The 15,649-nt window shown below is 45.0% G+C and overlaps 2 pseudogenes; both read left to right on the top strand.

The window, feature by feature from the left end:
* Nucleotides 1–337: 337 nt before the first annotated feature.
* LOC115321252 lies at nucleotides 338–12,121 on the top strand (annotated as a pseudogene).
* A 45-nt stretch (nucleotides 12,122–12,166) lies between these two features.
* On the top strand, nucleotides 12,167–14,984 carry LOC120843010 (annotated as a pseudogene).
* The last annotated feature ends 665 nt before the right edge of the window (nucleotides 14,985–15,649 follow it).

The following is a 15,649-nucleotide window of genomic DNA, read 5'->3' as shown; positions in this document are numbered from 1 at the left end:
CACCACGTCTTGGATGCTATTGAGGAGCTTCCTTCCCGAGCGGTAGTTGATGAGACAGAAGATGAATGCGCAGGCCACCATCGAGAGGAACAAAAGGGCGAAGAAGGTTGTCGGTGCTTCTCGCAGGAACTCATCTGCCAGGCGTGAAGGCTTACGGACCGTGTAGAAGACGATTCTTCCGTAATAGAAGATGCCGGGAAAGTGGACCAGTCGCCAGCGCTCTACGGTGCAGGCAATACGGTCGACCATAATGTCTATCCTTCGCTCTCTGACTTCTGAAATCCAGTTCTCGCTGTTCACCATCACTGTTCTGCAATCGACACCAAGCCACTCCAAAATGTCTAATATGATGTTTACGTTCCTGTCGGCACTCAGAGGCTTCAGACAACCAAGTATGAAACTTTGATTTTTAAGCGAATTCCAGGTTTGGGCAGCAGAGAAGCTTTGCTCCTGCATGGCTGAAGTGTTATTCAGGTTAATGTAGCTGCTGGTGGTGCAGTTCCACGCTGAGCTCTGTAAGATGCCGTGGCTTTCTACATTCGTGGGTTGATTGTAAAAATATTGGCTTGGGTGCCCACGAGCCCGAACGCATGACAAACATTTTGTCTTAGAGAGAAAAAGCCAACTGGAAAAGTCGTGGGAAGAGAGTAACCGTGAAAGGCTGCCGTCCCATAAGGACTCTGGAATGACAACCACCGCCTTTCTGCTATATCCAATGCTGTCACGGAGGTGCTTCAGGTAAACTGACCAAGAGCCGCACCAGTAGCTCGCTGTGAAAATGGTTCCGATTCTCCGCAGAAAGAAAAAGCTGTCCATGTCCCCACTTGCGCAGAGAATGTCGACGTCTATGTCATTCGAAAGCAGAAGATGAACACTGTTTCTAGTGGAGCCCACCGGTGCAACTGGCATAGGAAGAACGACCAGGACTGTGACGAGAGATGCAAGCATTTTCAAAACGCGTGTTTGTTAGCTGAGAACGTAACTGCAAAGCAGAGCGAAAACGTCAGGCGAATATTTAATCCAAGTGACAGCCTCGTTCTTTCTGGTTTGTATTTAGGTTTTGGATCTCAAGAGTTTGTCGTCTCCCGTACTGAAAGCAAATATTGTCATATTTGGAGAGTTTCAAATTTCGCCCTTTTGAATAGAAGAGTGGGTGGTCGATGCTTTTTTTTCTCTGGCAGCTTTTTTTAAATTTTTTATTGACGAATGTTCTTTGTGCATACAACATAAGTTGGTGAAGTTTTCAGACAAGATAAATATTTACCATATGGATGATTTTCTTTTGAATTCGATCAAACCTTTCGGGTGGTGTCTTCGAAAGGAATATATATGATGGCTTAACTCCCTTGATAAACAAAAATTACCATAAAAAATTAATACCTAAGACTTTTATACCAATAATCTTGAAGTGCCCCTTGGTGGATTACGTTAAAAGATGGATTTCTTTTTTTTTTTGCGAATTTGGTCGTTGACGAACTTTCAACATAGTTGGGCTGCTAATATTTTTAATATGTAGAACTTTACGAAGTATTTTATACAAATGTACTGGCTAGTTTCGATTTTTTATGGGTTTTAGTTTACATAACCGCAAACGTGCGACCCGATTAAGTAAGCTCTTTATGCATGAACTATTTGATGATATATTGCTCGTGTAGGGAACTTCTTTAAAATTAATTCTATTCTGCTCCAAATTTGTTAAAAACCTAATCTTTTTATATTTTTAAAATATATTTTCTGGAAGCTGTTTTTTTATTTCCGTGTAACTTGTGTTCGTTCCTCATAAGAATGACAAACACCGGACATAAATATCAGGTAATTGTTTGTTTGCTTTTTGCATGCCACAACTAGCTAAGAAATCATGTCGTATTACACCTGAGACTGCGGTGAAAGAAATCGGAAGAACTTTCGGTAGAAGGAACAGACACAGAGAACGTCTCAAACTCAGCTAACTGGTTTATTTCTCAAACAGCCTTTAAGTACCCACAGAACTTTTTCCCAACCACTTCTACAGATAAACTCCTTTGTTGCAGACATTTCGAACCGGATGGAACACGTGCAAAAGATACAAAACAACCCACACATGAGACGAGGACTTAACAATGAGACACTGCGGAACATCGCAGTGACCTGGAGAGAGATATGTCCCGAATTATCCTAACAATCGCGTCAAAGCGCACACAAAAAAACCCACAAACACACACACACACACAGGTGGCCTCTAAACCGGGGCGACGATCCCAGACATAAAGAGACCACAAAGAGAACACCTTTTTCTTGGAAAACACACCCAAGTGATCTCAAAACCGCGATTAGAAGCACATAAAAAAAAATTTATAGATGTGTATACACATATACATTGTCTCTCCCCCCTTCCCTCGTGAACCGAATGCGTTCGTTCAAAGTCTGAGAAACTTTTTGGAGTTGCGTCCAAGTTGCAGTGATGCTTGGCTTATGCAGTTTCCAATAAAACTTATTTTTATTGTTTCTTTAACGACCCTCTTAATGTCGTTTCGCTCTTTATGCAGAACTTCTGTCTCTGACCAATGCGCATTACAATTATTGCATTCCTCTATGTGCTTTGCTATTTCAGAGTTCGGCGCATGCGTGCGTACATTTCTCTTGTGTTCTAGTAACCTGTCATTGACGCATCTTGAAGTTTGTCCCACGTACCTAAATCCACATGACAACGCAATCTCATATACTACACTCTCTTTGCAAGGAACTGAAGGTTCCCGGTGGGGCCTTCTGACTGCCCCTGTGGTCTGATAGAAAGGGCGTCAACCTGCTCATTTTGAAATCTGAAGAGAAAACTACGTCCACGCCGAACTTTTTTGCGAGAGCCTTTAGGTTGTGGGAAATCCCTAAGCTAAGAAAGCCCTTTTTTGCGTCAAAGTTTAGAAAGCCTAACATTTTTAGATATATTTGATGTATATTTCTTCTAAACATTCATTTTTCTTTCAATTCTTATTTTTGTGGTGATTTGCATTAAGATGCGGAGTCGAAAAACATAAATATTGGTTAATTTTTTGTTTGATTCTCGGGCAACTGGATAAATTAGTAGCATTTTGGCTTGACTCTTTGTCTTCGGGACCGGTATGCTAGCTTCACCGCAACGCTGCTAGTCGGCTCAATATTAACAAATGTTGCAATAGAGTACTTAACCATGACGTATTCTTTAGTATGTTTTTCGTGCTGCGCTGCAGACAACCAAAACCGAGTGATAATGCCAACTGAGTTTCTGAGATGAATGATATAACATCTAAATAGTATTAAATGAGCCGTTCTAAAGAAAAAGATAGGTTCATTGTTAGATGCACCGTCGAAATTGCTTGCATCCCATGTTTGCATTAAGTTTGAATGGCGAGATGAAACTACACCGGCTAAACGCTAGCCCATTAAACATATATTGGTGCGTAACTATAAACGAACGCTGTCTTGTAGTAGTTTCTTTCGTGTAGGCGAACAAGTTCAAATAAATTATATATTGCCTCAAAGTTCCGAAGATTGCTTTAAAATGTCTTTTAAAGTAGCGTATTTCTTAAAAAATAAATATTAGTTACACTTTTATTTATTTCCTATTTCGTTTTTAACACCTGTATACAAGTTATTGTACGTCCTTTGTTTTGCTGTATTCGTTCTAACAGACGAACTAAAGACATCTATAGCAGTTCCGTCTGTGACGTTCCTGAATAATAGCTTCAAAGGTGCGTTGCGAGCAATCTCCGTGAAAAGGAAACAATAAAATCACGAGCAACACTGGTAATAGTACATACTATCGTTTAAATTTGTTTAACTTCTGACATCGGTTCGAAGCGACAACGGGAAATCTCTTTCTGCCTTCGGTTCACACGAAACATGTTAGACCTTTAAATGAAAACGAACCTGTCCTATTTACCTACCCTCACTCCCGGCCGAAACGTTGAATGGTTGCTAAAGAGCGTTCCTCAGCCAAATATTCCTCTCCTCCTTCCCCTGTATTTTATGGAATGAATCTGAGGAGCTCAGTAACCCACAGGTGTTGAATTGTCCCTATTGTTCAATGCTTCGATCAAAACCTTGATTGGATACCACAGTCACGAATTGCAGGTCACTAAATCTACCACGTGCAATTATCTTTGTAACGTAATCATGCACTGTTATACTGCTACAACTGGATGGCCGTCCTGTAGCACCGCAGGAGTCACAACCTTAGAATGCACCCTTCACCATCGATGTACACCTAAAGGCCCGTTGAAATACCTGCGTTTGGTTAGAGTCGAGCTCTTGTGGAGTCTTACGGCGAGAGAACACCACTGGCACACTGGCGCGATCAATGAGGTTATCTGGAGCTGCATTTCACTGGAAAAAGTCAAAGAAGAGCGGCCCCTTAACACTCCTACAATGGAATTGTAGGGGGCTGAAAACAGAAGCACAAAACCCAAACGATATCATAGTAATACAAGAAACGAAGAGTGACACAGACACATTAAGTGGATACAAGAAATTTATCGTACCGCCTATCCAATACAAACAGAGGGGCAAGGTAGTGCTAAAAGCGTATGCCCGGTGTATACCCTGTCAAGGAGTTGCCCGTCACACAGATAGACACCAGGAAGTGGTTCAATAGCTCCCAAGAATTCGTACCAGTCCGAGCGGAGGTAGACGACAAAAGAATCATACTAGTGAACACGTATACCAGACCACGAACCCATAAAAACGACGAAGACGACTATTCATGCATATACTAAATAAGGCAATTTCAACGCTCCGAACACGGAATGGAACTAGATAACAACCTCTATAAGAGGACAGAAATTAGTGGAAACATACGAAAGAGCAAACATAATTTTAATTAACGACTAACCGGTCAACACAAGATACGCCACCAATACGAAACATGGAGACACAACACCAGACCCGACCTTCACTACTCAGAAAATCAGAGGGAACGGGAAAGTGCTAAAAGGGACAATCCGGCCAAAACTCAAAACGAAATAAATGATTGGTATCGCTTAAGTGACAAAATATGCGCCCCAGCCAACATATTACGTCAAGGGGACGCCGCATTCTCAACTAATGCCGATAATAAAAATGCGACCCGCTCAACGTCCTTGGACCCGCTGCTCCTTAGCGGGTCGTCAGCTGGTTACCGATCGCAAAAGCAACGTTGGGCCGTGACTTCATGGTTGTTCTCTTTGATGTTTTTTTGTCCCCTGGTCCGGACGGGCGCACCCGTTGCGCGGTCGAGCAGTGTAAAGTGCGTTAATTTAAACCGCTACCGCCGCTACTTCGGCTGGTGATTGGCGTGTTTAGCCGTTGCTTTTATCTGTAGCCGGTGTAGCTTCGGTATAGCCTTTTGTTTATTTGCTTGTGAGGACTCCAAGGCTCGTTTTAGCGAGCAACTCGGTGCGCACTCGCCTGCATCGTGGTATCAGAAGAACTGGCCCAGTTGCAGTCATGGGCACGTTACTGCTTAAATGTAACAGTGTTAGTTACTCAGGCAAAAAAGTAACCCTGTTACAGTTACAGTTACGAAATTGAAAGAGGAACTTGTTACAGTTGCAGTTGTATCGCTAAAGTAACGGAGTTACTTCGTCGTTACTTCACAAAGAAACACGAGGAAGCATTCAAAAGTAACGTTCCTTTGTATGCCTCTAAATTGACATAGATTTCTTATAAGACATTGTGTTGTTCACGGTAGTGAGTGATTATTTTGAGAAACTAAGACTTTCTTAATAATCAATATTAACATGTTTGGTTCTTCCTATTTTGATTTTTACCATGAATGGCTCTGTGAACAAGATAATAATTTGAAGTGGTATCCGAGTAAATCCACTAAATGATAAACAAATTTATAGTCTCTTCTTTGGAACGTTACGGGCGACTTAAGCTTTTTCAAATTTTTAACATAGCACATACCTGGTTCATGAAGGACTTCAAGAAACTTCGACCACCATAAGGCATTCACGAACACAACAGCGGGCGTCCAGATCTCGTATATATCTCATCATTGTGCCAGTTCACAATCAGCCAATTCTAAGTTCGAGTTTCTTTGATGACGCGAAATCGGATAGAAGCAATAAAAATCGTGCAAATATGAAGTCAATAATAATATGTCGTTCCTTGCAATGAGCTTGTAGATGTTTTCTAATGTCACTCCAATCCACTCGTCGGTCGAATCAGTTTTTACCGCGCACGCAGAATCTTTCATGAAACATTTGGAGAGCAATGTTGCGGTAACATTCCTCCGACAAAATAAGCACTGATCAAGGTACAAATGACCACTGCGTGTAGTGTTCCAAACGGCTAGCGATCTTTTCTCCGACACTTCCTAACCAGATCGAACACGCTTGTGCTCCTCCATCTCACCACCCGAAATAGAAGAAACCACCCGGAAAACCGACGACGTGAATATCTATTAATCAATTGATTGCAAGTGCCCCTGGTACCGGCTAAGGGCGGTCTTTCAATTTCAAGCGCCGACACCCATGAAGAAACAGCCGGGAGGTGATGGTGACAAACACGACACAGTCATTTTAAGACCGCGTGAGCGAGTGCGTGTGACAGAGTTGTCGCCAAAAGATCTCAAGACTTCCCTAGCAAAATCTATTGACAACCATTCCAAATACGAAAGGTGCTATCGAATTAGGATCCAAGAGGTCACTAATACCATTGCGGTGGACACCTGGTTGCCACACCTTGCGGAACACTTCTTAAAGCTGAAGACGATACGAACACCAGACAAGGAAATTCCAGTTTCCACATACCTCTAACTAAATGGAAACCAGGTCAGAGGGGTAATTTACGGAATCGACCCAACTGACGACCCAGAAAACCTGCTACCGAACCTGGTCAGCACTACACACTGGATCCTGGAAGCAAGACCGATGGGCAAGAACAGTAAGACAGCCCTAATCACATTCGAGGGTAAAAGAACCCCAAGATATGTCACATACTACGATTGCATGAGGCAAGTATGTGCACACAGACCCCGCGCAGTGGTGTGCACGCGTTGTCATGCTATCAAACACAAAGCGGACATCTGCCCTAACGAAGAAGACAGACATGCCCGGACTGTGGAAGGGAACACACGCACGGAGAAGATGGCTGCATGGACACCTCCCCGCAGTGTAAGAACTGCAAGGGGGCCCACCTGGCCACGGATTCTTCCTGCCCCAAATGGAGGGAGGCCAACGAACAGACTCGACAGAAGGGAAAAGCGAGGGCGAAACCCAGACTCGACAGTCGTAAGGCACCTCGATCAAGACGGTCTTCGGACACTGGGCCGAGGGATGAAATGAAAGCACGCAACGGGACCGTGCTGCGCAACTACCCAAGGGAGAAGAGATTCCCAAGCCAACCCCGCCGCCAAAGACTGAGGGGCACTTCCCAGCGCTTCCAAAGACGGCGATAGCACCCGCAACAAATACAATAGAAGAGAGAGAGGACGAAGATATTCCACGCATGATTTAAACCATGAAAGCAGCTCTCATGGGGTCCAGGTCACGAGTACCGACTCGAGGGCAGATGGAAACAACAACCGAACGGCATTCCGAGCCACTACAACACCAAGCCACATACACGGCGACAAACATATCCCAGGCAAGCTCAGATAGAGAGCAAGCATTGGTAACACGGACGGAATTCAAGACTTCTATGGAGGGAATGATCGCCAGCATCAAGGCCGATCTCCAGAACACCATCATGAGCGTGGTCAGAGAGATCGTGCAAAAGGAGCTTAAAGCCATGATAACACCAATTCTGCATGAGGCTGTCCGCTCATTGTTCCAAGTTTCAGCAGAGGAAATCGTCAATCTACCGACAAGGATGGCTACACTCTCGTCAAGAAAAGGAGGGCCAAGCCCACCACGGGAGCCAACACTGAAAGTAAGATCTCGTCCGTGCCTCGACCACCGAGGACTAAGGCACTTTTTGTAACTAGACTACACCCCGCAACGACGTCAGATGACCTAACGGAATTACTAACAACTGTAATTGACAAAAAACCTGCTGTATGCACGAAGCCATCATCAAAGTTCGATGGTTACGCTTCGTTCCACATCTCGGTTGATTGGGACGATTTTGATACAATCAACGTGGCAGCAATCTGGCCTGTTGGTTGCCTTTTAAGGCAATTTTTCGGTACACTGGGGAAAGAGACGGAAAGCCATGAGTGAAGAGTGTGCACTGTATTACCAAAATGTTCGGGGGCTAAGAACGAAAGCAGTTGAATTTATATCCGAAGTGATTATGTGCCCGTACAGAATAATCTGTCTAACAGAAACGTGGCTTGCTGACGGCCATATCGAGTAGTCAGTATTTTCCTCTCAAGTACAATGTGTTTAGGCGCGACCGTGACTATAATTTTACTGGCCAAAGATATGGTGGCGGTGTCTTAACTGCAGTAGATAAACGTTTAAATGTTCGCAGAAGGGGCGATTTAGAAATGTATTCAGATTGTGTATGGCTTGAAATTATGACAAATGATGGATTGAATTTCTTGATTGGTAATTTCTACTTTCCCCCCCTATCTGATCAAAGTTTTTTTTTGCGGACATATTAATTTTCTTGGAAATAAGGTAGATTTTTCTAACTTCAATGTACATATCTATGGTGATTTTAACTTACCGGGGTTCGACTGGGAGACTGGTTTTTCGTCAGCGAACAACACGAACACAAAAGTAAAAACAAACTGTCTCCTAGACTTTGTACATTTTAATGGCTTTCAGCAGTACAATAGTGTGCCAAACTGCTCTGGAAGTGTACTAGACTTAGCCCTGGCTACGTCAGCAATCGACATTTGCACCGCAGATGAGCCACTCTCCCGCGTGGACGACTACCACAAGCCGTTTGTAGTATCCTTTCATCTCCAAGCCAAAAGGGCAGATTTTTATGAGCAGTCGTGGTTTTGTTACCCACAAGGCGATTATTACAATCTGTACCGTTATCTTAAAGAGTTTGATTGGAGCATTGTTCTAGGAGATACGTGTGTTGAGTCCATGTACCAACAAACTAACGGAAACACTAAAACAAGCTTTAGACTCGTATATACCCAAAACATTTCTAGAAAAACTAAGCATCCTCCGTGCTTTTCGAAGTCACTCAGGCATTGCTTAAGAAGAAAGCTGCATTATCATCGTCTTTTTAAAAAGACAAGACTGCCAAAATGGCATGAAATGTTTAGTCAATGTCGAGCGTTGGCGAAGCAGCTCTATAAGAACGATAAACAAAAGCAGGAAAATGCTGATGAGCAAGCATTCTTAAGCAACCGAACGACCTTTGGAAGTTCGTAAAAAAGATAAATAAAAGCAGTACTCCTTTCTCAATTGTACTGCGAGATGACAATGGTTATTGTTCGGAATCAACTTTGGTAGCAAACGTGTTTGCGAGGCATTTTAGTGATTGTTTTTCTGCCGCTGACATAGCTTTGACAAGTCCGGACATCAGAGGCGGCGACTTTTTGTCTTGCAATTCGATAACTGAGTGCGAAGCCATGGAGGCTGTTCAAAGGCTAAAGCCGAAGTTATCTGTGGAAATAGATGGGATCCCGAGTTTTATAGTGAAAGGCTGTGCGGAAACGATTTGTCCCGTTTTACATCACATTTTTAACTTATCTCTGGAATCGGGTGTATTCCCGACAACGTGGAAGAGTTCTCTTGTTATTCCAGTGTTTAAGTCGGGTGACCGAATTAAAGTGAACAATTATCGACCTGTGTCACTGCGCTGCACATTGTCAAAAGTTTTCGAAATAATACTACACAATCGTCTATTTGCGTATTTTCGTCACAAAATTGTACCCGAACAGCACGGATTTTTAAAAGGTCGTTCGGTGGAGACGAATTTGTGTTCTTTTCTGCATAATGTTGTGCCCATTGTTCATAACCGGGAGCAAGCTGATATGGTCTACTTTGACATGACGAAGGCGTTTGACAAAGTGGATCACCGGCATTTATTGGCCAAGTTAGATATGTATGGTTTATGCCCAAAGTATTGCAAGCTTTTTGAGAGTTATTTGTCTAAACGCGAGAACTTGGTACGTGTGTCCAGTTGCGTATCGAATCCTTTTTTGGCTACGTCGGGCGTCCCACAGGGAAGCAATCTTGGGCCTCTTCTCTTTTTAATTTTCGTAAATGACCTCACATCTTGTGTGAAATACTCAAAAATGTTGTTATTTGCCGACGACATAAAATTGTATCGACGGACAAATACTGTGGAGGACTGTGGTTTACTTCAGCGTGACGTATGCTCTATATCTTTGCAGTGCTTGACCAATGGCCTTGTATTGAACGAATCGAAAACAAAAAATTATTTCTCTCAGCAGGAAACGTGACATTTTGCAATCTTGCATTGCTTTAGACACAACTGTTTTCAGTCGTGCATCTCTGATTAGGGATTTGGGTGTATATTGCCGCGCGCGCAGCTGGGCAAACAGGCAGCGCGCGCGTGGCCTAACGGTTATCGCGCTTGCTTCCCACGCGAATGGCAAGGGTTCGATTCCTGGCCGCGGCTACGCATTTTTGTTTACACTGTAATGTGATGTCCTAGTGAATTCAAGAACCGTCTAGCTGATTCGAGGTTGGAATGTTCTACGCGTCGAACCTTCTACATCGAATGCTCCAGAAGCCCACGTGTGTACAAAAGCGGCTCCGCCTGGCCAGCAGGGGTCAGTCTCGCCCCAGCGCTCGATTCTGCTGACACGGCGACTTCGACGCCCGCGACGCTCTGCTTTCTTCTGTTTCCTTCTTTATTTTTGGCACAAGTTCGCCACACCAAACGTTTATTTATTTCTGTTTATTTCTTGTTTATTGGTCACGACTCACCACCCGTGACAATATTTAGACACTGAAATTTCGTTTAATCATCACGTCATGAATATTGTAAACTCGTCTCTAAATGTTTTTGGTATCATAACGCGTATATCGAGAAATTTTAGAAATCCACAGTGTTTTTTAATGTTATTTCGCTCTCTTCTGCTAAGCCGCCTCGAGTTTTCTTCAGTTGTATGGAACAGCATTGGAGAATGTAACTCATCTAGTATTGAGCGAGTGCAAAGAAAATTTATACGTGTCTTTTATGATCGTTACTTGCAGTCCAAGGTATTTTATGACTATGAGAGAATATGTAAACAAATTGGCTTACGTTCCTTGTGTAATAGGCGAATGACGCGTGATTTCATGTTCTTGCGTAAAGTTGTTAATGGTGTTGTTGAATGCACAGCGTTATTAAACAGTGTATATTTGCGTGTTCCTCAGCGGTCTATTCGCATACGCTCATTGTTCTATCCTTCTATTTTACACAACGCTGACCCTGTTACCCGACTGCAGCTGGTTTTTAACAAATTCGAATCCAACTTAGATGAACTTGGTATTGATATTTTTGGATGCGAACGAACATTTAGAAAGTGCATCGATGTCTTCCTTTCGTTCTGACATGTCAACATTTGTTCTTGAGATCCGAATTCCTTTTATTTCGACGTAGCGCACCACTAAGAAGGCGTATAGCTGTTTGTGTGGCACTGAAAATATAGCAAATCAAATCAATCAAGGACAAGAAAATAGTAGCAAACCAAACTGGTCAAGCACCAACAGGATGAGCCACGACAGCCAACAGGGCTTCAACTAATAACAGGGCTTCAAATCGGGGCCAAGCCCCGAGGCCGCCATGTTTTGTTCAATGGAACTGTCACGGACTTTCGGGAAAAGTGACTGAACTTAACAAACGTGTTTTAACTATAGAGAAACCAGTAGCCTTCCTGCTGCAGGAGGTAGGGGGTGTAGAACAAAAAATAGCGGGGTATAACGTATATATGACTCCGACCATACGGTACAAGAAACGGGGAAGACCGCGCAGGGGGTCTGATACGCCGAACGTGCCGGTAGCTAAAGGACAAGCAGCAGTGTTCGTAGATGATAACCTACCGCAAGACCAGATCGACATGTCGCAATGGTGCAACAAATATCACGAAATTGTAGCAGTGCTGGTGAAAATCGGTGCTCGTTGGTTGGTGGTGGTGTCGGTTTATGAGCGTCCGGGATATAACGTACGCAGCAATGCGACCGCTTGGATCCCCCACCTGAAACTTGCAGCAGGGAAGGTACCAATCATTGTGGGTGGGGACTTCAATGCGACGCACACCATGTAGGCATACTCCCGTGACTCACCCAAAGGCGAGAAAATAGCTAAAGCAATGACACTGAACCGTTTTAGACTCGCGAACGACGTAGACATGCCTACGCGAATAGGTATGCACGCAAAGCAGAAGGACACCACACCCGACCTCACTTGGGCAACTCGGAATATCGAACTCGAGTGGCAACTTCCAAAAGACTGTATGGGCAGTGACCATCTACCAATCACCGTAAGACTGACCCATTTCTCAACCGGCGTAAAGAGGCGGGTACACAAACGAGTGAAATGGGACGAATTCAGGGAAGCTTTAACTCAAGGGCTGACCGAGAGCGGGTTCACAGAAAGGTTACAGGCAGCACTCAAGGAAGCCACTCAAGTCATAAAGGTCAAGGAAGACGACCCGACACCGGATTCACACCTTCTCAACCTATGGGCCTCCCGAATTGAAGCTCTGGAAAGATATAAGAATGAGGGCAAACCACCAGCATTGAGGGCAAAGCTCAATCTGGCGACGGCGACAGCGAAGAGGTACGCCAACCAACTTGCTAGGCAGCAATGGCAAGACCACTGTGACTCGTTCAACGGTAGGACGGGCCTTGACAAGATGTGGAGGACGTTCCAAGCTATGCAAGGCCGAAAAAAAAAGCGGGACTGCAGCACAAAACATCGCGCTGGCACTGCGAGTTTCAGAAGACCAAGTGGCAGCAGAAACAGGACAACTCTTCTTCCCACAACCCGCAACACCCGCCACACGAGAGACTTACAAGTGTCAATACTGTGCTCCAGGGGATCCTGCCAGCGCCCCCTTTACTATGGGGGAGCTGATCTCGGCCCTAAGGCAATGCAAAACCAAGAGCACACCAGGCCCAGACGGCATTACCTATGCTCTCCTTAGGAATCTGCCAGACGAACATTCAGAGGAGCTCTTAACATGGATCAACTAAATCTGGACCACAGGTCAAGTTCCAGAAGAGTGGAAGACGTCCTGGGTCATCCCGATTCCTAAACCAGGCACGCCCACAACGTCGCTTGCTAATATGAGGCCCATTTCACTCACCTCGAATTTCAGCAAGCTCACAGAAAGAATGGCGTTATACAGAATTCAGCACATTCTAGAGAACAATGGCACATTTCTCCACACGCAAACAGGCTTCCGAAGACACCTCGGAACTCAAGATAGTCTTTTGATGATCTACACAAATGTGCTGGAAACACCTTCCAAAGTTGATCCACGCATCGTTGTAGCAGTAGATGTCAAAAAAGCGTTTGACTCCGTACCACACAAGTCAATAATCGACAGCGCAGTCGCCCATGGTATCCAAGGAGCACCACTCAACTTCATAAAATCCTTCTTGGAGGGACGGAAATTTACAGTCAAAGTGGGAAACACCGCAGGTCTAGAAACACCAAATGGGGTCAGAGTCCCTCATGGTGCAGTCCTTTCACCTACGCTGTTCAACCTAGTCATGGCCGATCTCCCGCCTCGCCTGGCCCGGATCCAAGACCTCTGCTTCACTATCTATGCAGATGATATCACAATCTGAACCAAAGGCGGAGCGGTCGGAAGACAAGAAAAGGTACTACAAGAGGCACTGGACACCATCGTGGAGTTTCTAAATTCCGTAGGCATGTCTGCAGCACCAAATAAGACATCATACATAGTGGTGGGCAACCGACACATTCAATCCCAGACAGAAACACAGAACATACGCCTTACCATGAAGGGAGATGAAATACAGAGAGTTGAAAGTTTGAGGATTCTCGGACTATTCCTCGATCAATACGGAAGGCCCCATACCTGGATGAAGAGGGTAACGAAAACCTGGAAGAGCACACTGCACTTAACCAGAAGAGTGGCCACGAAGAAATGGGGAGCCACAGAAAGTGTAACACGTACCCTAGCCCTGGCGCTTCTGACTTCGAAAGCGCTCTATGCATATAATTACAATAGATTTACGCAAACACAAGTCCTAAAACTTGAAAGGCTCAACAGGGAAGCTATGAGAGCAATCAGCGGACTTCCACAATTCGCAAAAATCGAAGGCCTGCACATTCACTCTAAGCTCAATACTCTCAAGGAGCGGGCAGACGCACTCAAGGACGCGCAACTGGACCGACTCAAGACCACAGAAGCGGGAAGAGCCATATTGCGACATATTGGTTACGCAACGGATCACCTTCCGACGCTCCCAAACCGAAGCCTCGAAGATACAACCATGCAGCTTACTACATTTGCCCCACTGGCTTGCAACATGGGGAAGGACCACGAAAAGCGGCGGTTCCAAAGAGTCATGGATCACTTTGACATTGTTCGAGAGTACAGCAGGGATTTCACCAACTTGTACGTATATACAGATGCTGCACTACGAGGAGACGGACAAGGAGCCATTGGATGGTTCATGTTAAACTCCCAGATGACAGGCAGCCAAAGCCTCAAGGAAGCCGAGCTACAAGCTATACTGGCAGGAGCCAAACAAGCGGCCACACACTGCAACAAGACAGAAGCCCTCTACAAACACGTATGGGTATTCACTGATAGTAGGGAGGCACACGCAGAATGCCACAAGGTTGACACCTATAGTAACAACGTCCGGCAGTTGCGAGAATTAGGCCAGCAATTTGCAGATGAAGGACGCGTTCTTCGAATTGGATGGGTGCCGGGACACTCCGGCAGATATGGCAACGAAGAGGCCAACAATGCTGCCAGAACGGCGCTTGAGGTTGCGCCTGCGAGACCACACCAGGAGCAACAGGAACAAAGTCAAGAAGGCGAAAATAATGTCCTCCCCTTCGACCCCGACGAGTTCCTATCCCTGGGAAGGACGAGGAGGCGCAAGACACTGAAAGATCTGGTCCCTCAAGATCCGGACGGCTAATTACCTGCCAAAAACAGCCGGAGCGACCGCGTTATTCTGCGCCGGATCCGCACCAACACGGCAATAACGCCTGCCCTGCAGGCTAAGCTGGACAGAGCCAGGCGAGCCCGACATCCCGATGACCCCGGGCCGGTTATCGACGGTGACTGCACTCGATGCGGGATCAAGAGTCCAGCAACTATAATTCATCTTCTCTGGGAATGCAGAGACACTGTACTCTCAAGGCGGGCCACCATATACGACCTCCCCGCTTGTCATCGACCCAAAACTTTCGTACAGTGGACGCGACCAGGGGGCGACATACAGCACAGGAAGATTGCGCTGGACTCTCTGCTTAAGTTCATTCAAGAAACCGGTATCCGGCACTATTTTTAAACATTTCATCCTCATCGTATTACCTATCTCTCACCCCTCATCTTCACCACAAATGACGTAAGGTCAAGGTGGTGCAAAAATCATTAAAATACGTCTTAAACAAAATCAATTTCAAGAAAACAAACAAACAGAGCGACACAGGCGTTTCGAGCGAATATTCTCTCTCAAGTGACGGGTCGACTCGATTGAGGGACAAGAGCTGGGTGAGACGGGATGTGAGGCCGAATATTAGATTGAAAAAAAAAAAAAAGGAAGGGAGAGAAAGTGGATTCAAGAAGAGTGGTTGTTTG

This window comes from Ixodes scapularis, unplaced genomic scaffold, assembly GCF_016920785.2.
Source record: "Ixodes scapularis isolate PalLabHiFi unplaced genomic scaffold, ASM1692078v2 ptg000324l_1___fragment_3__unscaffolded, whole genome shotgun sequence".
Taxonomy (NCBI): domain Eukaryota; kingdom Metazoa; phylum Arthropoda; class Arachnida; order Ixodida; family Ixodidae; genus Ixodes; species Ixodes scapularis.
The sequence above is the reverse complement of the archived record's forward strand: the minus strand, read 5'-3'. Positions and strand labels throughout refer to the sequence as shown.